This window comes from Vombatus ursinus, unplaced genomic scaffold (assembly GCF_900497805.2).
Source record: "Vombatus ursinus unplaced genomic scaffold, bare-nosed wombat genome assembly UNPS02014841.1, whole genome shotgun sequence".
Lineage (NCBI taxonomy): Eukaryota > Metazoa > Chordata > Mammalia > Diprotodontia > Vombatidae > Vombatus > Vombatus ursinus.
Genome location: NW_020954619.1, coordinates 15017070 through 15042144, shown reverse-complemented (window position 1 = coordinate 15042144; position 25075 = coordinate 15017070).

Below are 25075 nucleotides of genomic sequence, written 5' to 3'. Positions count from 1 at the left end.
CAACAATAACAACAACCTTCTAAGGAAATGGAGTCAGTGACTTCCTACATGATGGGATATGTGTGTGTGTTGGGGGGAAGGGGAGTGGGTAGGACAAGTACTCCTTTCTTCAAAGTATCAACCCGAATCCTAAATTTCTATCATCATAGCTTCATTCTTTTAAGGATTAAAAGCATTTGGTTTCTTAGAGAGTTCTATAAAAATAATAATACTAATAATAGCTAACAATTATGTAGTACTTTACATTATGTCATTTGATCCTCAAACAGCTCAATCAGATAGGGATTGCATATGTTATTATGCCTATTTACAGATGAGGAAACTGAGGCTCAGAAAAATTAAGCAAGTTTTCACACAGTCAGTGAAGAACAGAGGCAAATTTTAAACCCAGATTCTCTCCTGGCTCCACTTTCCACTATACTGTGTTGTCTATCTTCTCTCCCATGTGCCACCCTTCTCCAACCCTTAAATTTATGCAACATCTTAAAGTTTGTAAAGTGTTTTTTCCTCAAAAACCCTGTGAGGCAAGTAGTGCAATTTTTATTATTCTCATTTTACAGGGAAGGAAACTGAGGCACAGAGGGGTTAAATGACTTGCTCTTGATCAAATAGCTATTAAATATTTGAGATACTATTTGAATCCATGTCTCCTGGTTGCAAATTCAGCATTCTTTGTAATATGTCATGGTGTTTTTCATATCTCTAGGCAGCTTTACCATCTTTATAACCTTAGGATCATGGAATCACATAATTTAAGTGTTGGCAGAGACTGCAGAGATCATCTATTCTAAGTCATACCTGAAATAGAAATTCCTTCTAAAGCATCTCTGATAAGTGGTCATCCATTCTCTTTGAAGATGTCCAGTTATGGGGAACTCACTACATTATGAAACAAACCATTATATTTTTGGATGACTCTAATTGTTAGAACACTCTTCCTTATATGGAGCTAAAATTGATTTCTCTACAGCTTCCACCCATTGCTCCTAATTTTGTCTTTGGGGCCAAACAGTACACATATAATCATTCTTCTATGTGATAATTCTTTAGATACTTGAAGATAGCTATCAGGTTATCCCTAATTCTTGGCCATGCTAAACATCTCCACTTCCTTCAATTGAACATATCATCTCCCTGCCTCTTTTCATCAACCCTTCTGCTGAACTTCCCAATTTCTGTCAAGGGTACCACCATCTTTTCAGTCAGCCAGTTTCATAAACTTTGGCGTTACCCATGATTCCTCATTCCTTCCCAGCTTACATGTCTTGTCAGTTGCCAGATTTTTTCATTTCTATCTCTACAATATCTCTCACATCTGTCCCAGTCTCCACAGTTAGATGGCCACCACCCTAGTTTAGGTACTCTTTGCCTCTCACCTGGACTATAGCAATAGTTTCCTAATTTGCCTCCCTGCTTCTAGGCTCTGTTCTCTCCATTCCATTTTTTCACGCACTTGCCAAAGTGGATTTCCTGAAGACATTCTAAAGATCTTGGATCTCATGTCACTGTACTACTCAGTAAATGTCAATGGCTCCTTATTGCCTCTAGAATCTAATTAAAGTTAAGGTTAGCTTTTAAAGTCCTTCACAAACTGACCTCAATCTATCTTTCTAATGAAATTCCCCTTTCTACATCTATGATCCAGCCACACCAGCTTTCTTGCTGTTCCTCACACACAAGACTCCGTATTCCATCTCTGCGCCTCTGCACTGGCTGTCCTCCATATCTGGAGGACATATCTACTCCATGTCTACTTCACTGTAGTCTCTTAGAATCCCTCGTTTCCTTTAAAGCTCTGTTCAAGTAGCACTTTTTACATGAACGTTTTCTAGATTCCCTCAGCTGCTGGTGTTATTCCCACATAAATTTTACCTTGTAATTATTTTGAAAGATTTTTATATGCTCATTCATATTCATGCTGTCTTTCCTGATATAATATGAAATCCTTGAGGACAGGTGATGTTTTATTATCGTTTTTATATACCTATGTGCCTAGCACACAGTAGGCTTTTAATAAATGCTTATTGATTGATACTACTATTTGAAGGTTTAAGATACCTTCACTGTACTGGTCACCTTCATCCAAAAGTTCTCTATTTTATCAATGCCCTTCCTAAAAGTGATATCCAGAACTGAAAACAGTATTTCAGGTGTAGCCTGAGTAGGCTAGAATACAGTGGAACTCTTGCTTCCCTGGTACTGAACACTATATCTCTCCTAATGTAGTCTGAAATAGCATTGACTTTTTTGGGTTAATGTATCACCCTAGTGACTCACTGAAACTGCATTCCATTAGAATGCCCAGATTATTTTCAAAACAAACTATTGTCCAGTTATGCCACCCCCATCTTATACTTGTAAAGATGACTTTTTGAACTCGTGTTAGACTTTACATTTACCCCAAATTAAATTTTACTTGTTAGATTTAGCCCAACATTCTAGACTTTCAAGATATTTTTAGGTCCTGATGTTGTCATGTAACAGGTTATCTATCACTTAGAGCTTTGCATCATCTCCAAACTTGACAAACTTGCCCTTTAATGCCTTTATGAAAGTCATTTATTTAAAAAAAGCACAAGATGAAACACAGATTCCTGGAACACTTCCCCAGAGATTTCCTTCCAAGTTGACATTGAGCCATTAATGTTTTCTCTTTGGGTCTGGTTATTCAAGCTGTGCGAATTTAGGTAACTGTATGATCATCAAGTTCTTAATTGTCTATCTTGTCCATAAGAATATCATAAGAACTTCTATAAAATGTGTGGTGCCTGATGTAATTGATACAATGTCATCCATGACTGGAAGCATCTGGAAAATGTTGTCATCAACAAGAAATTCTTTTTCTATTTGAAATTTACCCCAGACATCCTTCAAGACACTGAAAAAAAAACCTTTTGAATTTTAATCAGATGAAAAAATGTAGGGAATAAATGTAGATTTGGTCTTCTATTGCGCCTTCTAAAGATCAAGGCAGTGTGGCAAAGCAGAAAGAGTGATGGAGTTGGAGGTAAAAGGACCTGGGTTCAAATTCTGCCTCTAATAATTTCCTTTATGAGTCTGGGTAAATTACTTAACCTCTCTAAGATTCAGGTTCCTTACTTGTAAAAAAAAAAAAAGCTGAATATGTGCAATAGGGAATTAAGGTATAAGAAGATTAGAAAGGTAGGAGGAAGCCAGGTTATGACAGACTTTAAAAGACAAGTAGATCTTTGATCTCAGAGAGAATGGGGAGTCATTGAGGTTGCTGACTAAGGAAGGGTTGTGGGATTATGTCAAAAAACCCTGCGTTAGCCAGGCTGAGGCTGAAACAGTATAAGAATGTCAGAAAAAGAGATGAATTGAAAAATACAGTGGTATGACACCAAACAGAGGGAGTGGAGCTATAGAGAGCATTTTGGCAAATGTCTACACTGAAGATTCTTCTAATAAAAGAAGGTGTGGAGGGTCAGGAGGGGAGGGAAGGCAAGGCAACAGAGAAGCATTAAAGATGGAGTCACTGGAGGAGAAAGAACCTTTGGCCGTTAAAGTAAATATTCAGGCAGAGAATAGGGTTTCATGGTGCCAAATACTAAAGAGGAAGTGTGGTGTGGAAGAAAGAATAATAATAATAAAAACTAACATTTTGGTGTGTTCAGCCTTGTCTGGCTCTTCATGACCCCATTTGGAGTTTTCTTGGCAAATACACTGGAGTGGTTTGCCATTTCCTTCTCCAGGATTACAGATGAGGGAACTGAGTGACTTGCCCAGGGTCATACAGCTAGTGTCTGAGGCCAGATTTGAACTCAGGTCTTTCTGACTGCTGCACAATTCACTTCAGTCAGCCCTCAGCGCTAAAATGGAGGTGGCTGCTAGATGAAATAAAAGGAGTCCTGATGCTAGTTCAGAGAAGGGAAAAGGGGCAAATGATACTTTATACTTTTCACATTTTTGCCTAAGGTTGACCGTCCTTCTGCCCAGAACTGTAACTAACAATGTTTGTAACTGGGGCAAGTGGAGCTAAAGTCTGCACCCTCTAAATTTTTGTGACTGGGCCAAAGCCCCTGTTGCCTTGTCCCAGTTATCACTCTGCTTCAACTCAGTTAAAGCACAAGTATTCTGCGCAGGAAATTCTGAGAAATATACCTGACTTAAGCTCTGATCTTTCTTTATACTCAGCCCACTCCCAACCCTACACTCTCTCAGCCTCAAGCTAACAAAAACATACTAATGAGAGTTCTTCTGTTCTTTCTTTAGACCCGCAATTCTCAAACTTTTTGGTCTCAGGACCCCTTTACACTTTTAAAAATTAAAGATCTCTCTGAGAGCTTTTGCTAATGCAGATTACATCTATTTTTAAAAATATTTTCCCAGTTACATATAAAGACAATTTTTAATGTTTATTTAAGAAAATTTTTGAATTCTAGATTTTTCTCTCCCCCTCCCTCATCTCCCCCCTCCCTGAGACAGTGAGCAGTTAGATATAGGTTATGAAAGTTCAATCATGCAAAACATATGACCGTATTAGTCATGTTGTGAAAGAAGACACAGACCCAAAGGAAAAAATACAGGTTATAGCTATTGACATTTATTTTATTAGAAATTAAGATATCTTAGTATTATCATGAGGATAGCTTTGATCTTGGGGACGCTGTAAAAGCACCTCAGAGATCCCAAGGGGTTCCCATTTTGGACCCCATTTTGAGAACCACTGCTTTAGACTGTCCACCTCAAATGCCTGTCTTGACAATCCATTGGTGTTTGAAAAACATAAGAACTGCTGAGTAGAGTCCACACCACAAAAAATAGGCCACTTGTGTGAGTGACAACAGCAAAATACTGCAACAATGAGGTCAAATGGTTTTTCAAACCAAACAGGATAATGATGAGCTGGCCCACCAGAAAATACAAATCCTAGGAAACTTTGCACCACTGTTTATATGACACCAAGTGGGAATTGTTTGCTAGTGGGATAAATACAGGCATCTTTTCGTTACATAGTATTTTATTATGCTCCAGGCCACTTGGGATACTTTATCTTTCTAGGTTTAGCCGTTGCAATCTATGATGTAACTGTATTGTTCTATCCTTATTTTCACAAATGTTACTTGGAGACTAGTTCTTCTCTAGTTCCTTAAAACACATGTGAAACAGAGTGAAACCTTGACAAGATTCTTCTTTACATCACAGGAAGTTTCAAATCCCCATGGATGGGTTGAGGTCACTCTCTTGCTCTATAGTTTTGGACTCAGGGCAATTTTAAAGGAGGATTCAGTCAAGGGAATTCTGGGATTGGTAAAGATGAGTTTGTCTTCACAAGGAAGAACTGCCGTGTTCTGCCTTGTTTTTAACCATGAAAAATCAAATTGTTCTTGATTTTTTATCATTACGAAAAGAGTAGGCAGCTTTAATCAGTTATTCAATGAGCATTTATTAAATGCCTACTATGTGCCAGGCACTGCGCTAAGCAATGGAAAATGCAAAAATAAAATTGAAATAGTTCCAAAACTCTCAAGAAGGTTATGTTCTTTTGAAGGAGACAGCATGTGTATGTATGTGTGTATCTATACATAGGTATGTGCATATATATTAATGTGCAAAATAGATACAAAATAAATCAAGGATTTTTGGGTTTTTTTTTTTGGATGAGTGATAAAAGTAGAAGCTAGAGTGAGGACCAGTGAAGATTTCTTGTGGAAAGGGGCATTTGGGAATCTAAAAGATGAACTTCAGAGGAAGGAATACATTCCAGGCATGGGGGACAGCCCATGCAAAGGATGTTAACAATTATCTTACCTATAAAATACTGCCTTTTCTTTTTTGAACACTTTCTAGAAGTGGACAACAGAAGCTCAAATGCTGTTTGATTGAGCAGGACATTTTGTCCCTCAATAGTTTGGGGGCAGGCTCTTGAAACTGACGGGATAAGGCACCTAATAGGTACAAAAGCTCCTAAAATATCAACCCTCACCCCTACCTATACTGAGTGGCCATGCCTGAGATATGCATTTTGTCTCTGAGGCTGAGGATAATGCAGAGATATGACAGAATTTGCTATGATTTCATCATGCTATCATAGTATTCTCAACCCAGTAGTCTCTATTTTCCCTTCTGTAGAATGGAATTGGTGAAGCCTCCCTCTGAGAAAGTGGGACAAACTTTCAGAGATGATACAGTAATTCAACAGGATAGGCTAAGGTTAGCAACTCACAGATTGACATCCCACCCACTAAACCAGCCTGAGCTTAGGCAACATCGCTATCATACTATTCCCCAACTCCCAGCTCTAGCCTCTCTCCTAGCTGAACCAAGTTTGCTTGCCATCTGTGTGTCCATGGGCCTCAATTTCCTGATCTATGAAATGAGGGGTGGAGTGAAATGAGCTCTCAGATCCCCTTCAGTTCTAGAACTACGATCTTGTGGACTCTTCTGGAATTTTTGCTAATACTGGGTCTTTCCAAATCATGATCTTCAGACTCTCGATCATTTATTCCTTCTTTCATTCATCAATTATTTCAGATATATATAACTGATATTTTACTTTTCTGTAGTCTTGCTTGGCTTGAGGAAAACTGGATTACATGGTCTTTAAGGCTTCTTCTAACTCTAACAGTCTATGATTCTGTTATTAAATGTTGGAGTGATATAGATAATAAGTGCTTTGACTATTTATCTTGGGATCAAGACAATGTGGTGGAATCAATCACAGGCTATAGGTTCAAATCCTGGCTCTGGTATTTACTACCTAAATGACTTTAGGCAAAAAACTTTGTGAGCTTCAGGTTTCTCATCTGTAAAATGAGGGGGATGGGCTACCTCATTTCCAGCTCTAAATTCTGTAGTCCTATCATCATCATGTTTAATTTTTAAATACCTTACATACCTAGGGGAAGTTAAACTTATTTCTGTTAAACAATGGGGGTCTTGGGGAAAAATGCTAACACCTATTTCTGAAGCTTTCCAATCCTCCAGCTAGCCATAGCAGCTATATTCAGCACTACCCAAGTCATAGCAATAATAGCAGAAACAAGAATCATCTTGTTTTATCCTCACTTACAGTGCTGTAAATTAGGTGGTATTGTTAGCCTAATTTTACAGATAAGGAAACTGAGGCTCAGAGGTTAAGTGAGTTTCTTGGAATCATCCAGCTAATAAGGTTTGGAGAGAGGATCTCAACCTCGATCTTGGCTCCAAGTTCATCACACTATTGACTACACTTTTCTGCCAGTCCAAAGATGGACTGAAGCTAGACACTGGTACTCCATTCCTCTGCCCTGTCTACTCTATTCCAGACCATTGGCTCATCATTCTTTGCTAGAAAGGAAAAGGTAACCAAGAACTCAGCCAACTTTAAGGCACTCCTACAGAGCATACTTCAGGGGTGGCAGGCCAGAAATGTGAGGCTGCTAGCCCCAAATGCCTCTTTAAAGAAGGCATGCTTCTCATTGTAAATATTATACTCTAGCCTCCCAGCCTAATCCCAAATAATGTCATCTTTGGGAAAAACTGTTAAGTGGTCAGAATTTAAAGCTTTCCATCTGTTGGGAGAATAATAGTCTGGTAGAGAAAAGGGTATTATTATTATTATTTTTGCAACTGAGAAGGTTAAAGCTCAAGCTAGAGATGAGTTATCTTTGCTGATAGCACCGTTGCCTGATGGGCTGTCCATATGAGTGTCTCCAAGCATGACACTCCTGTCCTAAAATGTGCTACCTCATTTTCCTTGGGATTTTCCCATGCTGTTTTGAGAAACATAGGAAAAAATGTTAACTCTGAAGAGATTGACATATTACTACCCTGAGGCTAGATTATAACTGAAATAGATTTCTCCTAATAAAAATAAGAATTTTTTTTTTGCTTGCTGGGCCCCTGCAATGAAGCAAGTTAATAAAAATTGCATGGGAAACTCGCGTTGCAGCTATTTAAAATAAAATAAAGTAAAATTGAATTCCTAGCTGAAGCAGACAGTGATTGTTGGCTCTGTGTTGAAATGTGGGGGTGGGAGTAGGGGTCTAGGAGAGGGAGGGAATATTCCAAAACTCATTGGAAATGAAAAGTAAGATTTATTGCCCATTTGTTTAACCCTTTAGCAATATTCACCGATATTTAGAAAGTGGATAATTTGTAAATGTTTTTAGAGGATTAAAAAACAATTACATTTTCACCATTGAGATGATCAAGCTTTTTAGGATGGCAAACAGGGCCACTCTAAAAAAACCCTTAAAAAGAATTACCTGTCCCAAAGATTTCCCTGGGATGAGAAGAACAGTCCTTGCTTTCCACTCTCCCTCCCCATTCCCTTCCTCCTCTCCTCCTCCAGTCAACTTCCACCCTTTGTGCCCATGTGATAGATCTTAATGAGGTTGAAAAGTGCTCTCTTTCCCAGCCAGAGGCTGGTTGCTTCTACCAAGTGGCAGGGCCCATTCCAAGAAGCTACAGGATCTCCTAGATATTGCCAGGCATCTCTAATGCAAGGTTTGCCCACAAAGGCTCTTGCTGGGCAGAAACTTGTTGCCTCCGACCAGGAGGCCCCAGCAAGAGATGCCACAACTGCCACTGGAAAACTTTGATTTATTATCTGATAAATTTGCCATTCATCTATATTCAGAGTTCATGGAAGTTATTTCCCTAATGGGAAACCGAGGCCTCTGTTATTTCCCATTTATTAGCACGAGCATGAAAATTTGCAACAACTGAGAGACGTGGGCTGAATTTAGGCCTTTGGTTGCTAGGGTCAAATTTATAGGGATATTTAGAAGTAGCACAGGTTCTTCTCCCTCCCCCTTCCCCCCATCCTCAAGGCCCCTTAAACCTATAAACTCTAACCATTTTCACAGGTTTTTGCTAATTAATGCCACCACTGTGGAAATGGGAGCAGTTCTGCAAACAAACTCCAATAAATGGGATTTTTATTACTGGTAGAAAAGTCCAGGGAATAATTAGCAGGTCCATGGAGATCTCTTGATTACAGGCATCTGCATTTGTAATGGCCAGACTCAAAGATCACTGAGGGAAATGGTTTAGGGCTTTCCACCTTAGGGCACATTTATGTTGTCAGTTCTAGACTTCAAACTCCAGTTGGACAAATGTGGGAAAATATTTTGTGAAACGCTAGACAAATGAACCTGATGTTGACTAATCCAAACTGGGGAAGCTGGCGTTGCTTTGCTAAATACTGTATGGCAGCCAAGATTTGCAAGTGAAATATTTTGATATCTCATTAAGCTTGATTCCACTGAGAGACATGTACACATATGAATGTCCATCTGAGGTGGCCACATTTCATGAGTTCCTAAGGGACAGAGATAAAGAAGATTTTAAAAAATGATATCTTTTTTTAAAAAGAAGTGGGAATGTTCATCTTCATACAGTTGGAGGATAATAGATCTAGAAGCTGAAAGGGGCTTCAGGGGCTTCAGGGGCCATTTAATCCAACCTCATTTTACAAATGAGGAAACAGCTTTTGTGTTCCCAGCACTCAAGCACATGGTAGCCACTTAATAAATGTTTGCTGGATTGAATCCAACTGAGGCCTACAGAGGTCAGGTGACTTGCCCAGAGCTTGGACTAGAGCCTACGTCAACTACCCCTCCCCCCATCTATTACTATTAGAAAGAATTCTCTAATACCACCATATAGGAGGCCTTTCCAGGGCCCATCAACTGCTGGAGCCTTCACCTCCACCTATATACTCTGCATGTTTCTTATATGTACTATTTCTTTATGTGTGTCCTCCCAAATAGAATATGAGTTTCTTGAAGGTAGGGACTCTTTTTGGCTTTTCTTTGTACCTCCTGTGCTTAGCCTGGTGCCTGGCACATAGTAAGCATATAATAAATGCTTAGTGACTGACTGACTGACTGCCTGGAAAATAAAAGAACATGTCTTGGTAGGCAAAATAAAGGGAATAATAATAAAACAAAATGAAGGGAAGATTTCACTATGCCAGAATGTAAAAAAAAAAAAAAGAATTTTATGTAGCAAAAAAAAAAAAGAAGAAAAAAAGATTATTTAGGATGAAGCTTAATAGATGAGAAATTTTTTTAGTATCCCAGCTAAGGCAACAATAAAATTCTTTAAACCACTTATGCTTTCCATGGCATATTTTTCCCCTAGTGGTATACTTTCTTTTTAAATACATTTATTTCTATTATTATGTAATCAGTTAATAAGCATTCATTACTATTAATAGTTATTATATAATATCGATAAGTTAATATGATATCAACATAGTCCAGCAGCAAGAGAAAGAAAGAGAAATTCCATTTAAAATAACTGTAGACAGTATAAAATAGTTGGGAGTCTACCTGCCAAGACAAACTCAGGAGCTATATGAATACAACTACAGAACACTTTTCACACAAATAAAGTCAGATCTAAACAATTGGAAAAATATCAATTGCTCATGGGTAGGCCGAACCAATATAATAAAAATGGCATTTTTATCTAAATTAATCTGTCTATTCAGTACCGTACCAAACTAGAAGATAATTATTTTATAGAGCTAGAAAAAAATAGTTAAATTCATCTGGAAGAACAAAAGGTCACAGATATCAAGGGGATCAATGAAAAAAATGTGAAGGAAGGCAGTCTAGCTGTACCAGATCTCCAACTGTATTATAAAGCGGTAATAATCAAAACACTCTGGTACTGGCTAAGAGATAGAGTGGTAGATCAGTGGAACAGGTAAGGTACAAATTACATCATAGTAAATACCGTAGTAATGTGGTATATGATAAATTCAAAGATCCAAGCTTTTGGAACAAAAACTTCATTATTTGACAAAAACTATTGGGAAAACTGGAAAACAGTATGGCAGAAATTAGATCTAGAACAACATTTCACACTGTATACCAAGATAAGGTCAAAATGGATACATGATTTACAGTGAAGGGTGATACCATAAACAAATTAGGAGAACATAGAATAATTCATCTGTCAAATCTATGGATAAGGGAAGAATTTGTGACCAAACAAGAGATAGGAAGTATTACAAAATGTAAAATAGATAATTTTGATTTTATAAAATTTAAAAAGTTTTTGCACAAACAAAACTGATACAACCAAAATTATAAGGAAAGTAGAAAACTGGGAAATTTTTTTTTGCAACAAGTATCTTTGATAAAGGCCTCGTTTCTCAAACATATCGTGTTCATGAAGATGAACATTCCCTCCTCTTTAAAAAAAAAAAGGAGAACTGAGTCTAATTTATAAAAATACAAGTCATTCCCTAATTGATAAATGGTCAAAGGATGTGAACAGGCAGTGTTCAAAGAAATAAAAGCTATCTATAATTATATGAAAAAATATTCTAAATCACTATTGATTAGAAAAATGCAAATTAAAACAACTCTGAGGTACCACCTCACAACTATCAAATTGACTAATATGACAAAAAAGGAAAATGATGGATGTTGAAGGGGATTTGGGAAAACTGGGATACTAATAATGCACTGTTGGTAGAGTTGTGAACTGATCCAACCATTCTGGAGAAGTACGCCCAAAGGACTATAAAACCGTGCATACCCTTTGATCCAGCAATACCACTGCTAGGTCTATATCCCAGAAACATGAAAAAGGGGCTAGAGGAAGGACATATGCAAAAATATTTATAGCAGCTCTTTTGTGGTAGCTAAGAATTGGAAATCAAAAGGATGCTCATTAATTGTGGTATGGCTAAACAAGTTGTGGTATATGATTATAATGAAATATTATTGTGCTATAAGAAATGACAAGCAGGATGATTTCAGAAAATCCTGGACTTATGTAAACTGATACAAAGTGAAGTAAACAGAACCATAAAAACATTATACACAGTAACAGCAATATTGTTCAATGAAGAATTGTGAATGACTTAGCTATTCTCAGCAATACAATGATCCAAGAAAATCCCAAAGGACTAATGATGAAGCATACTATCTGCCTTTAGAGAAAGAACTGATGTTGTTTGAATATAGACTGAAGCATGCTATTTTCACTTTCTTTCTCCCATTCTTTTTCTTTTATTTGAGTTTTCTTGTACAAAATGACTAATATGGAAATGTTTAAATGATTGGCACATATATAACCTATATCTGGTTGATTATCATTTCAGGGAGAAGGGAGGGGAGAAAGGGAGAAATAGAATTTGTAACTCAAAACTTAAGAAAAACCCCAAATGTTTAAAAAAATTGTTTTTAACATGTAATTGGGGGAAAAATAAAATATATTTTAAAAATATAAAATCAACATAATAATAATAGCCAACATTTATATAGCACCTACTTTGTGTCAGGAACTATATTAAGTGCTTTGCAAATATTATCTCATTTGGTTCTCACAACTGTGAGAGACAGGTGCTATTATTATCTCTATTTTACAGATAAAGAAACTGAGACAAACTGAAGTTAAGTGACTTGTCGAAGGTCATACAGCTAGCATGTGTCTGAAGCTTCATTTGAACTCAAATTTTCCTGTCTCAAGGCCAGGCCAGGTACTCTATTTACTGCACCCCCTAGCTGCCTACTAGTAATCTAAAGGTGATGTGGTGTAATGGGTAGACTGCTGTATCTGGAGCCAGGAAGACATAGGTTCAGATATTGCTTCTGCCACAAGCTATATGATCATGCAAGTCTCTTAATCTGCTTGAATTTCAGACAACTTTCTAAAACTTAAAGTACTGAATTAATAGCTAATATTTACATAGTGCTTTAAGGTTTTACAAAGTGCTATACACTTGCTATTTCATTTGATCCTCACAACAATCCTGTGAGGTAGGTGGTATAATTATCCCCATTTTACAGATGTGGAAACAGCCTAAATGATTTGCCCAGGGTCACACAACCAGCAAGTGTCTGAGGCTTGACACTCCTAAATTAATTTGGGTCCCCTTGACTGGAGTCTAGCATTCTATCCACTCTATCTACTTTCCACTGATCTGGAGGGAGGTCACAACTGAAATTCTAGTATGTGGAAATACAATTATCCCTTCCACATCGAGACTTTCCCCACCATGGTGTGCCTAATCCCAGCAATGTGGAAGGGATAAGTGTAATCAACTTTGTTTATTGTAGGAATGAAGGGGAGCCATGGGCTGGCGGTGTGTTGGAACGAGCTCTGGATTGTGAGCGAGGTGTCCTGGTTTAATCCAAATCGTGTGACTATCAAGTCTTTTCATTTTTGTCTGATTTGATTCACTCATCTGTAAAATAAGGGGGGACTTGAACTGGATGATCTCTAAGGTTTCTTCCAGATTTTTTAAAAATCCAAAATAGTATATAGTAAAAAATGTAAAGGCATCATCTGATTCCCATCCCCTTAAAGCAGTTTTACCTTCTAATACATGAATGTATATTAAAAATTTGTTCAATTTGAATATATTCCATCTGATGGTAGTAGGAAACTGAATGATAGAGGGAAAGGGAGGCCTAATATAAAAGTGGGTTATAAATTGTCTTTCCCATAAAGTTTTCTTTATGGAGTGTCCAAAGTTGAATGCATATTCTTTTTTTTTTAATTACTTTATTAAATGTATTAATTTATTTATTTTTAGTTTTCAACATGCACTTCCACAGAGTTTTGAGTTCTAAATTTTCTCTCCCTCCCTCTCTTCCCCATCCCCAAGACAGCGTGCAATCTGATATAGGCTCTATATGTAAATTCATATTAAACATATTTCCACATTAGTCATGTTGTAAAGAAGATTAGAAACAAAGTGAAAAACCATGAGAAAAAAGAAACAAAAACAAAAAAAGAGAAAAAATAGTATGCTGAATGCACATTCTTGTGTACATATGTGTTCATCTCTTAAATGAACACTAGCTAATATTTGTATAAGGAAAGAACAATGAGTAAAGTAAATGAAGTAGGGTTAGGAAAGAATATTATTGAGGTTTAATGATATATTAATTTAAGTAAGATTTTTGATCAGTTGTTTGTATATGAAAGTATTTTCTGATACTGTATCACCCTGATGAAATTCACTTCAATTCCATAAATAATTATGTGAAAGGCATAGTGCTGTATTCTAGTGATGCAGAGTCCCTGTCCTCACCATCTTTTCATTTGCTTAGAATAGTCCTTTCATAAACTTGAAAAACAATTGATCTTAGCAGAAATATGAACAGACCCCTATTTCATTAATGTGATAATTTATCTTCCCTGCCTCAGACGATAACTGATGTTTGGCCTCCAGTTGTGATGTGTAGGTTGATACTTTGAATTGATCTTTTTTTATTCATTTAGCTAAAAAGCTGAATTTGTGTAAGTAATTCAATTCTAAAAAAAGCACAACATAAAATATTTAAAATGATCATTTGGTATCTTTTAGATTAGAATGAACTTTTACTATTGCACATTCCTTGACTGAATAATTTTTCTATCAAAGTAATGAATGTCAAGAGAAAGCTGTTACATGTATATGACAAACACATATATCACATTATGATATTATAATATATATTCCACATCTATATACAAATTATATATGTATAAGTATATATGTTATATATACATTTGTTATTATAATACATTATATATTCTATCTTTATACATAGATATGAAATATATATACATATAAATCAGTATAAGGGAAACATTTGATAGGTGTGATTACATACATATAATTCATATGATGATTTAATATTATATACATTTCACATCTATATATAGATATATCTATCTATATACATATAAATCAATGTATGAGAAATGTATTTGATAAGTGTGATTATTTCAAGTGACTTTGATTCAAGAGAATGTTGGAACTAGTTTAGGAGAGTCAATTATCAAATTTTCAGTGTGAGCTTTTATAGCTCAGCAAACAGCAAAGGTTAAAAATCACCAGCTGACTTATTATTTTGCTGATTGTCTAGACTTAAGAAAGTGGTGGACAAAGTGTTAATAATGCAGATTAAATTCAAAAGTGTGTCCTATATGCATTTTGTGGGGGGAGTAGAACTAGTCATTGTCAAACATTTCCCAGAACATCCCTGCTTAGATTGGTAGGGATAGCCTGTAGCATGACGGATAAGGAGTCAGCCTCATAACCTAGCTCCAACCCTTACTGGTTCAATGACCTTGGGCAAATCATTCATCCTTTCTGATTCTCAGTTTCTTCATCTGTAAAACAAGGCAGGTTAGAGGAGACTATCTCTATGCTTCTTTCTTACTCTTAAATGATGTCTTCAAGGTTCTCAAAACACAGAAAACTCTTATAATAAGACTCCAAGCACATTGAAAACACCCTTCAAGGGATATGACAATCTCCAGTTGATTACACTGACACGGTGAACCTGGGTCACAACTGAGTTATTGTCTTAAGACAGATTCACTTTTCTAGTTTTTTGATCCCCTGTTTGGTAGGCAAGCAAAGCCACAGTGTCCAGGATGCTTGGATGATGGTGGGATGGGGTGGGGAGCACCACAATTGTCCTCTAGCTTGCATCCCCATTTGGGACAACTCTCTGGAAGACACAGAAATGCCCAGGCTTACTTAGGTCAATTTCCTTTTTCACGAGAAAGACAATTCTACCCAAAGTCAGCGGGGTTGGAACCAACTGTATGTACACTGCAGATAATTTCTGCCTTTCCTTCTTCTTAAATATTCTAGCTAAATGATGTCCCTTTCATATACAATTGCACGGAGGTAAATTAAAATGCCAAGAAACTCTTCCTGAAACTGCTGAGAGCTGCCTAACTGGGTACTTCCCCACCTCCTTCACAGGAACTGTTTGCTCCAGGGAGGCCCTTCCTCATTTTCCTATCACAAAATATATGCACGCCTGATCTATTTGCTTGAAGTGCTGATTCACACAAGTCAAGGAAGACCAAAAAATGTTTCCATTTCCCTTTAAAGATAGGTGGTGATACTATAGTAGGTTGGAGGAAGGAGGTGATGAGCCTACCATAGCTCATAGTACTGGAGAGACGGCCCCTGGAATGTGAATAGGTCACTCTTGCTGTGACACCAGCCTAGAGGAAACAACAGCTTATAAATTCCATGGATAGTTTTATGTAAAACTACTTGGGGTACAGTCTTCAAGCATTGCAGTTTCTCTTCTTCCAGGCCCCAAAGGTTTATGTTGATTGGTTCCTTTCCCCACTGGGAAGCCAATTCTGTCCCAAGGCAATGGGGCTTGCAGCCAGTCAGAGTGATAGTACCTCCTTCTCCATAAACATCCCAGTTAAATACTATCTCCATACGCTGGAACATTGGGATTGTTACAGTTTTGCTGGTTTCCTCCAGTTTTAATGTCATAAATTGATCGTCAGAATGCAAATATATTCTGAAAAGGGCAGAGGAATAAAGCCAGCTATGACATAAATGGAAGAGTACTGACTTGGAAGTTAGTGGAGCCAAGCTCAAATCCTATAATAGTCATTAATTGGCCAGGTGACCTTGGACAACACACAGCCTCTCTCAGACTCAGTTTCCATCTCTGTAGGATGTAATATATCTTCTACATTTACCTTTTAAGGTTGCTGTGAGGATCAGATAAGATAAACTGCATAAAGCACTTTGTAAACACTAGCCAGCTATATAATTTTCAGATATTGTTAGGTTATTATTAGTCATCATCAGACATTAACACTCTAAATCCAATTAATTAATTATATTAGGGACCTGAGGGAACTGGACAAAAGACAGATATGTTTTGATTGAGGGGGAGAATTAAACCCAGGGTATCAGTGATTATTCTGGTTGGTGACTTATAGAGCCCTAGACAGCTAGGGGACAATAAGAAGATGTCATGGACCTTTGAGGAAAGGAGGTGGTAGAGACAGAAATAAATTATATCAGAGGATATAAATGGACAGAAAGGCACTGAAAACAACCAATATCTACTCAGAATGTAGCATGTCAGAACTAGAATGGACCTTATGGGTCATGGATCCAACCCCCTCATTTTGCAGAAGGGGAAATGGGGACAAAGGGGAGTCAAATGACTTTCTCACGGTCACATAACTAGTAAGAGGTAGACTGGGGTTCAAACAGGTATTCTGACTCTTGTGGCCTAAGGCCCAATATTGTAGAGAGTCAATCTTAGAAGAAGGTATTATCTATCTCTGTGAAGAAGCTATGATGTGGGGAGAGGGAAAGAGGAGAGGACATTGGCAGAAATAATGATGAAAACTCGGCATAAAAGACTTTGAATGTAGTGGGGAGATCTGTGGACCTCTAAATTGTAGAGTCTGAAATGGGAAGATATTTTGGACCACGGAGACTATCTAGTCTAACTCGATCTTGCATGAGTCCCCTCTCCATGTACCTGAAAAGTATCATCCAGCCTTTGCTTTAAGGCCTCCAACTGCAGGAGCTCACCACCTCCAGGCAGCTCATTTCATAGGCAGCTTCCAGCCGTTACTCCTAGGTCATCTCTCTGGAGCCAAGCAAAACAAATTGAATCTCTTTTCAAATATTTCAATAGAGTTGTCATGTCCTCCCTAAGTCTTCTTTTCTTCAGGCTAAACGTGCTCTATCCCTTTAACCAATCTTTCTCATATGACATGATTGTGAGGTCCTTCACCATCCTGGTTGGTCTCCTCTGGATGATTTGAGGCTTTTCTATGTCATTTATAAAATATGGTTTCTGGAATTGAACCTTATACTCTAGACATGGTCTGACCAGGTCAGAGAACTATCTTCTCTCTTTGCCTGATACTACGTAGCCCAAGATTGCTGTGGTTGAATAATTTTCAGTCCTGTCTGACTCTCTGTGATCCCATTTGGGGTTTTCTTGGCCAAGATACTAGAGTGGTTTGCCATTTCCTTCTCCAACTCATTTTATAGATGAGGAACTGAGGTAAACAGGGTTAAGTGACTTGCCCAGGGTCACACAGCTAGTAATTGTCTGAGGCTGGATTTGAACTCATGAAGATGAGTCTTCCTGATTCCAAGCCCAATGCTCTATCCACTGTGCTACCTAGCTACACATCCCAAGATTGCTTTAATCTTTTTTTTTCTTGGTTAATCACATTGTTTATTTCTGTTGAGCTTATGAACTCCAAAACCTTGGGTCTTTTTCAGCCTCACTGGGCCAAGTCACTTCTCTGGGGACCTCCTTACAAGTTGTCTTCCAACCATTAAGGACTACTACTCTTTGAGTCAGTCTTACAACCAATCCCTACCAACTGTACCATGTTCTTAAGCCTCATTATTCATTTCACTTTCCTTTTGACAGTTTTTGGAAATAAGTGGAGGCTTTTAAAAACAAATTAAAACAAGAGGGGCAGCTAGGTGGTGCAGTAGATAGAGCACTGGCTCTGGAGTCAGGAGGACCTGAGTTCAAATCCTGCCTCAGATACATAACACTCTGGGCAAGTCACTTAACTCCAATTGCCTCACATGAAGAAAAAAATTAAAACAAAAAACTGAAGATGCTATTTTAAAAAAGGTACTTGATTCGTCAGGAATAAGAACAATGTAATTGCGAAAGTGAGAAGTCAGGAACTGAAAACATTTCAAAGCGGTTGGTGAAGTCAGAAAATTTCAAATGTCTTGGTAGTGAAGTAGATTTATTATAATTTGTGTGAATATAGTAGTATTTATATTCATAGTCACAAAGACTGATGTCTAAATATGATTCTATCTATCTATACATTCTTTCATTCATTCGTTCATTCATTGGTGTAGAGTGAGGAAAAGAGAGAGAAAACTGAAGATCTCTATATTTTTTTGATGGAGCTTCTCAATCCTATCTCAGGTAAACCTTCCTTTTAGGCAACAGATATAAATACCTGTAAATAAGGTATTTAAATCCCAATGGGTTGCCTATTTTCTAATGACTTTTGTTCAGAAGGCCCTGAAGGGTTAATTAGGTGTGAAGAACTTTTCTTTTGCTTTCCTACATTAAAGGCTCCAGTTTCTGCAGGAACTGAAGCCACTGAGAAAGAGAATATAAACTGCTTCTAAATGATCAGAAATCTAGCAAGCTTTTCCAGTTGACTGTATGCCTTCAAGCAACAGAGATTTAAAAGTCCTGAGATTATAGAACCATAAAAACACACATTTACATGTGGTCACATGCAAGGTTTCAGATTTAGCGCAAACCACAAAAGGGATGCTTTACATAAGTACCAAAGTACAAATTCAGCTAATGACACAGCAGCTCCAGGTGGAACACAAGGAAAACATGTAAACCTTTGGCTATTATGAGTTGCTGGATTCTGCCTTCTGGAGTGGAATGAGGATCCCTGGGTAGCTATAGGCCCATTCTATTCCAGGACTTAACTTCTGTAGAAATGCAACTAGAAAAGCAGGTTTTTCTTAGTGGGAAGACTATGGATGACTTTGAATTTTCAAAGCCAAAAAAATCTGTGAATTAACAGACGTGTTTTTTGAATGAGCCGCATATCCTGCACATGCTGTGGAAGAGAGATTTAGTTGTCTTCTACTGACAAATCCAGTTTGTGCTTGTTGGTGAAATGGAATTAATGTATACAGTTATTTAGATGACTCTTACCCCCATGAAGAATGGGAAATGCTTTTAGACAATAGAAACCAGTTGGGAGTTGCATAATATTTTGAAAGAATAAATACCATTATTCATTGTGAGAAAGTTATCTATTTTAGTGGTCTTCATTCAGACCCTGACTGTCGATCTAGCACTGAGAAATTCCACCTGAGGCGAAGGAGTAGCACGGATGTCCTGAGAAAACAAGAAATGTCAAACAAATGGGTCAGTCCTCTGTTCCCTCTCAATGGCACACTGAGGGATGTTTTAGAGGTTATCTAATCCAAGGCACCTCCCCACCCCCCACCCCCATTTTACATATGAGAAAACCAAGGCTTGTTCTTTCTACATCTTACTCAAGATCATATCTGTAGTAAGTATCAGGGCTGGGATTGAAAGCCATGTCCTCAGTCTACAAATACATAGCACTTTAAGGTTTTGCAAAGCACTCTACATTACTTCATTGGGTCCTCACAACAGCTATTTGAGGTATGTGCTATGGTGATTATTATCACTTTTTGACAGATGGGAAAATCAAGACTTTGAGAGGTTGCAGGGATTTGCCCATGGTCATACAGGTGAGCTGATAGTCAATGTCAACTTCAAGCACAGTACCCTTGCCACTATGCCAATGGTGCTATTAATATCTCCTTAAAACTAATTGTTTTCTCTTAGTAAGATATTATTGTTCTATTGGCCAAGAATTGATGTGGACTTTTCCCCACCCCCAACAAAACTAAGCTAAAAATAAAGAAATTTCTCTTTCCAGACTATACTTCTCCTCCCTTTCTCCTTGTATTCAAGGTTTTGAGTTTGTAGTCAGTGAATCTTGTGTCAAATAAATCTAATGGGGTCCTAGGAGACACTAATTTGTAATCTTAATTCTATCCAGTTTACAGAAATGAATGTGTATCATTAACTTCAAATCTTCATTAAGAACAATGTTCTCAATTTATAGAAATCATATTTGAAAGATTTACATATTTTTTGATCTATAAGTTTCCATTAAAAGTACTCAAAAAGACATCCTGGTTAGAGATTTGGCATCAGTCAGAATCTCTCCTCTGACATACTGTCTTCTTGGGCTTTGATAGGTGACATTATGCTTTGCTTGTTTGGAAGTAGACACTCACATCATTTCCAGGCCATTTCTAGACCATGCTGTTGTGCTGTTGCCACAGACTTCCCTTCTTCACTTTCTAGTTTCCCTTTATGTTGTCTTCCTCCATTAGAATGTAAGCTTCTTGAGGGCAGGGACTGCCTTGCTTGCTTAATTTTATCCCTATTGCTTAGCACAGTGCCTGGAATATAAATGTTGAATAAATGCTTTCATCATCATCACCATCCCTATCACCACTACCATCATCATCATCATCATCATCATCATCTCTGACAAGTCACTTGTCAAACCTGACCCTCAGGTTCCTCAACTGTTAAATCAGGGAAATGGACTAGATGACCTCCAAGTTCTCTTCCAGCTCAAAAATCTGTGATTGATTTCAGATCTTGAGAATTCTTGGCTGGAAGGAAAATTCCTTCCCCAGCAGTGTTCATAGCAGAGGCATGATATGACCTAATCAATGACCAAGGAAGATGATTTTGGCAATGGTGTGAAGGATAGTTCAGAGGAGAAGGAAAGTGAAGACAAGTGTAACCTTGTTCAAGTCACTGTTTCTTTGGTTCTTAGTTTCTTAATCTATAAAATGACAGGGTTAGATTTCTCTTTTAGGTGCTTTCCAGCTCTCACTGTGAAGACATCTTAAGACACTGTTGTAATATTATAGGCATGCGGTTATGAGAGCCTTGTAATGAAGGTGCTGGTAGTGGAGATAAAGATGAGGGTATATGCATTTGAGACTTGTAACTGATAAGCTATGAGAAGTGAGGGAAAGGATGAAGTAAAGTTATCACCAGGATTTCAAAGACAGGAGACTAAATAAATGATGGCGTCATAGACAGAAATAATGAAGTTAGAAGGAAAGGTAGGTTCAGGGGGAAAGATGATAAGCTTGGTTCTAGACATGTTGAGTCAAAGTTGCCAATGGGATGTTGATATAGGGAGATCACATAGGTGATTGGAAATGTGGGTCTGGAACTTGGGAGAAGGATCAGGGTTAGAGATTTAGATTTGGAAGTCATCTAGGTAGAGGTGATAATTGGAGCCAGAATGAATAATATTGCCAGAGAGAGAGTTTGGAGAAAGAAGAGAAGATGAAGGACAGAACCCTGGGGAAAAGCCTCAAGAAAATAAAGGAAAAGAGACCTGATTAGAGAGTTAGGGTAATTAGGAGAATGTGGTTTCTCAGAAATTAAGGGAGGGAAGAATATTCAGAAGCAGGGTCAGGGTCAGCACTCTCAAATACTACAGAGGGGTCAAGGATAGTGCAGCAAGGAGTAAGTTTTGCCTTGGCCAACCTTAGAGCCACCTCCCAGGGAATCTCCAGGAAATGTGGAGAAACATAAATGAGCACACTTGCTCCAAAGGTGTGGTCTGTTTCCCCTTCCTGGGATTTTTCTCCCCCACAGTGGTGCATCTACCTCCTTCCTATCCCTTTCCCCTCAATTCCCACCCACAATGTTCTCATGCTCTGCCTTCTTCCTAATTAAAATTGCTCTCAATGGTTGATAAGGCTTAATGTGTTACTCCCTCCAGGGGTATTTACATTCTAAAAGGGGGACAAAAACCTATTTGGCTTACAGTTTAGGAATGAAGCTCTAACCATGGGTACCAACAAACAGGGTATTTGACAGGATACTGGTTACTTTCTCAGAATTTAGACTTCTACCTGCATTACCTTATAGGCCAGGCTGACCCAGGGTTGTCCCTCTGCCCCTTCTTAACTCCCATTCTGCTAATTTCATAACTATTTGTGTGACCTTGGATAAGTAATGACCTCTTGGTATCTTTATCTGGAAAGCAAGAGGGTGGGAGGCAGCACATAGTGGAAAGCACATTCTTTCAGGAGTCAAAGAATGCAAGTTCAAATCCCACCCCTGACAAATACGCCTGTGTAACTTGTGGACAAATCACTTAAGTTCCTTAGACTTCAGGTTCCTTATCTATAAAATGAGAGAGCTAGCCTTAGATGGCTTCTTCCAGCTCTAGATCTATGATGAGATGATTCCTATGTCCGTGATTCCAAATCCCAAGGTGTGCACTTTAATTGTCTTTGCCCTCTTGGTGTTATTCTTGATGTCAGAGACAAGTTCCTTCATGTTTTTCCCCCTCCCTGGTTGGGAATGTGTCAGAGGTATGATTTGAACACAGGTTTTTGTGTCCCCAAGGCTAGCCCTTTATTGACATATCCAGGTTGGTTCAAATAGAATGTAAAATGGTCCCATGGGAGTGTATGTGTGTGAAGAGGGAGGGAGAGAGGGAGGGAGGAAGGGAGGGAGAGAAAGACAGAGAGAGAGAGAGAGAGAGAGAGAGATGAAGCTGAGTCAGAAAGAAAAAAGTAACCTTGAAATGAAAATGTTAATTGCTAGGAATCTGGGTCACATTAATGTAGCACTTTGAGATGTATCAAGAGCTTTCCTCACAACAATCTTGTGATGTACATAGTGAGAGTATTATCAGCTTACAAATGAGAAAACTGAGGCTCTGACCGGTTAAATGATTTACCCATATTGACACAACTGATAAGCGTCAAGATCTGGGATTTGAGCCCAGGTCTCCATTTTCCATGTGCTGCTTTGCGTTGAACTGGTTTAGATGAAATCTTTTGGAAGCCTAGCTTATGTATCAAATTGGTGCCCATTTGTTAACAAGTATATAGGGAAAGGGGCATTGACCTTAGGTTTAGAGGACCTGGGTTCAAATTTTATCCCTAACCTCTACCATCTGTCTGAACTTAGGCAAGTCCCTGGGGCCTTGACTTCCTCATCTGTAAGATGAGGGAGTTGGGTTAGATGGCCTCTGAAGTGCCTTCTAGTTCTAAAAATCTATGATCCTATTAAGTGCCTACTATGTATCATACACATGCTGAGGTTACAAAAACAGAAATGAAACAGTCCCTGCCCTCAAGGAGTTGATATTCTATTCTGTAATGGTGATGACAATGATGTTTCTTAGTGGCCAATAACAGCAAAATAATTCTTTTCCACGTGTTTCAGCAGGTCTTCCTAACATTTCCTTGACCCACTTTGTGATTGCTCTCATTCTAGAAATCAAATGTCATGTTTATGTGTGATGGGACAGAAATGGTAAACAGAGTTCAGTTAATCATCTCCAGCACTTTCAAAGCATCCCCCGGTTTAACCTACTTTGTTTTTGCATGAAGAAATGGTGCTGCTTATCCAATGGCAGAGGCGGCATTTACTCTGAGATGATTTTTTCCCTAGTGGTGGTGATGAATTTGCATTGATTCATTTTCTTTCTCTTGCTTGGTCATCCTTGTAACCAACAGCACATGTTGAAGCTGGCTAGGTTTGAGGGGTGTAGTCTTTTGGCTATGAAAAGCTAACTGGCCCATATGGGAATTGAACTGATGACCCTGGACTCATTAGCACAGTGTTGTAATTTTTAAAGGAGCTATTTGGCCAGAGCCAGTTGTCTTGGCTTAAAGTACTGGGCTACTACCAACCTCACAAGATTGTTGTGAAGATCAAATGAAAATGGAGGATTTGAGGATCGAGAGCTAATGGGGATCTTAGAAAGGAACTTGAAGGCCCAGAGAAATGAAGGGACTTACATAGGTTATAATTAGCCAAGCCAGGTAATGGATGTGAAAGTATCATTTAAATGTAAGCTATGGGGCCAAGTGAGTGACACAGTGCATAAAACTCTAGACCTGGAGTTAGGAAGATTTGGGTTTGAATCCTACCTCAGACACTTACTAGCTGTGTGGTCCTGGGCAAATCATTTAACCTCTGTCTGCCTTTCAAATGTAAAATGAGAATCACAATACTATCTACCTCATAGGGTTCTGGTGAGGATCAAAGGGGTTAATATACCTAAAGCATTTTGCAAATCTGTAAGTGCTATCTATAAAGTTTCCCATTAAAGAAGGTAATAAAAGTTGACTTTTTAATTCCCCTCAAATATTTTAGTCTTCCTTTGAGATAAAATAGATCTCTCTCCTCCTCTTCCTCCTTCTCCTTCTTCTCCTTCTTCTCCTTCTCCTTCTCCTCCTTCTTCTCCTTCTTCTTCTCTCCTTCTTCTTCTTCTTCTTGTTTTCTCCTTCTCCTTCCCCTTTTCTCTCTGTGCCTCTCTGTCTCGTTGTGTCTGTTTCTGTCTCTGTCTCTATCTCTGTCTTTGTCTCTCATTCTCTGTGTCTCTCTCTCCCAAAGTATTATTCTTCTTGCTGAGGTGAATATGGTGTAAAATAATTTTGGAATGAAGTGGGCAGAAAGATCCGGAAAACAACAGGAAAATCTCAAGAGTCCCCATGATTTTGGCCTCTGACTGGAGGAGTTGTTATGCTTTGTGGTAATTAAATATTGTATAAATAATCATGACTTCCATGGAGTGGGAGGTCCAGTTCCTTCACTTTTAATACTCATTTTACTTATTTTATAGTGTTTATCAGTAAAACCACAAAAATACACATTCCTTTTGGTAGATGATTTCCCAAGAGTATAATACAGAAAGAATCCCTGTGGATGCAAAGTTGTCAATATCCGCTTTTACCTCCACTGAAAAGATAATATTAAAAAGTCCAGGAACT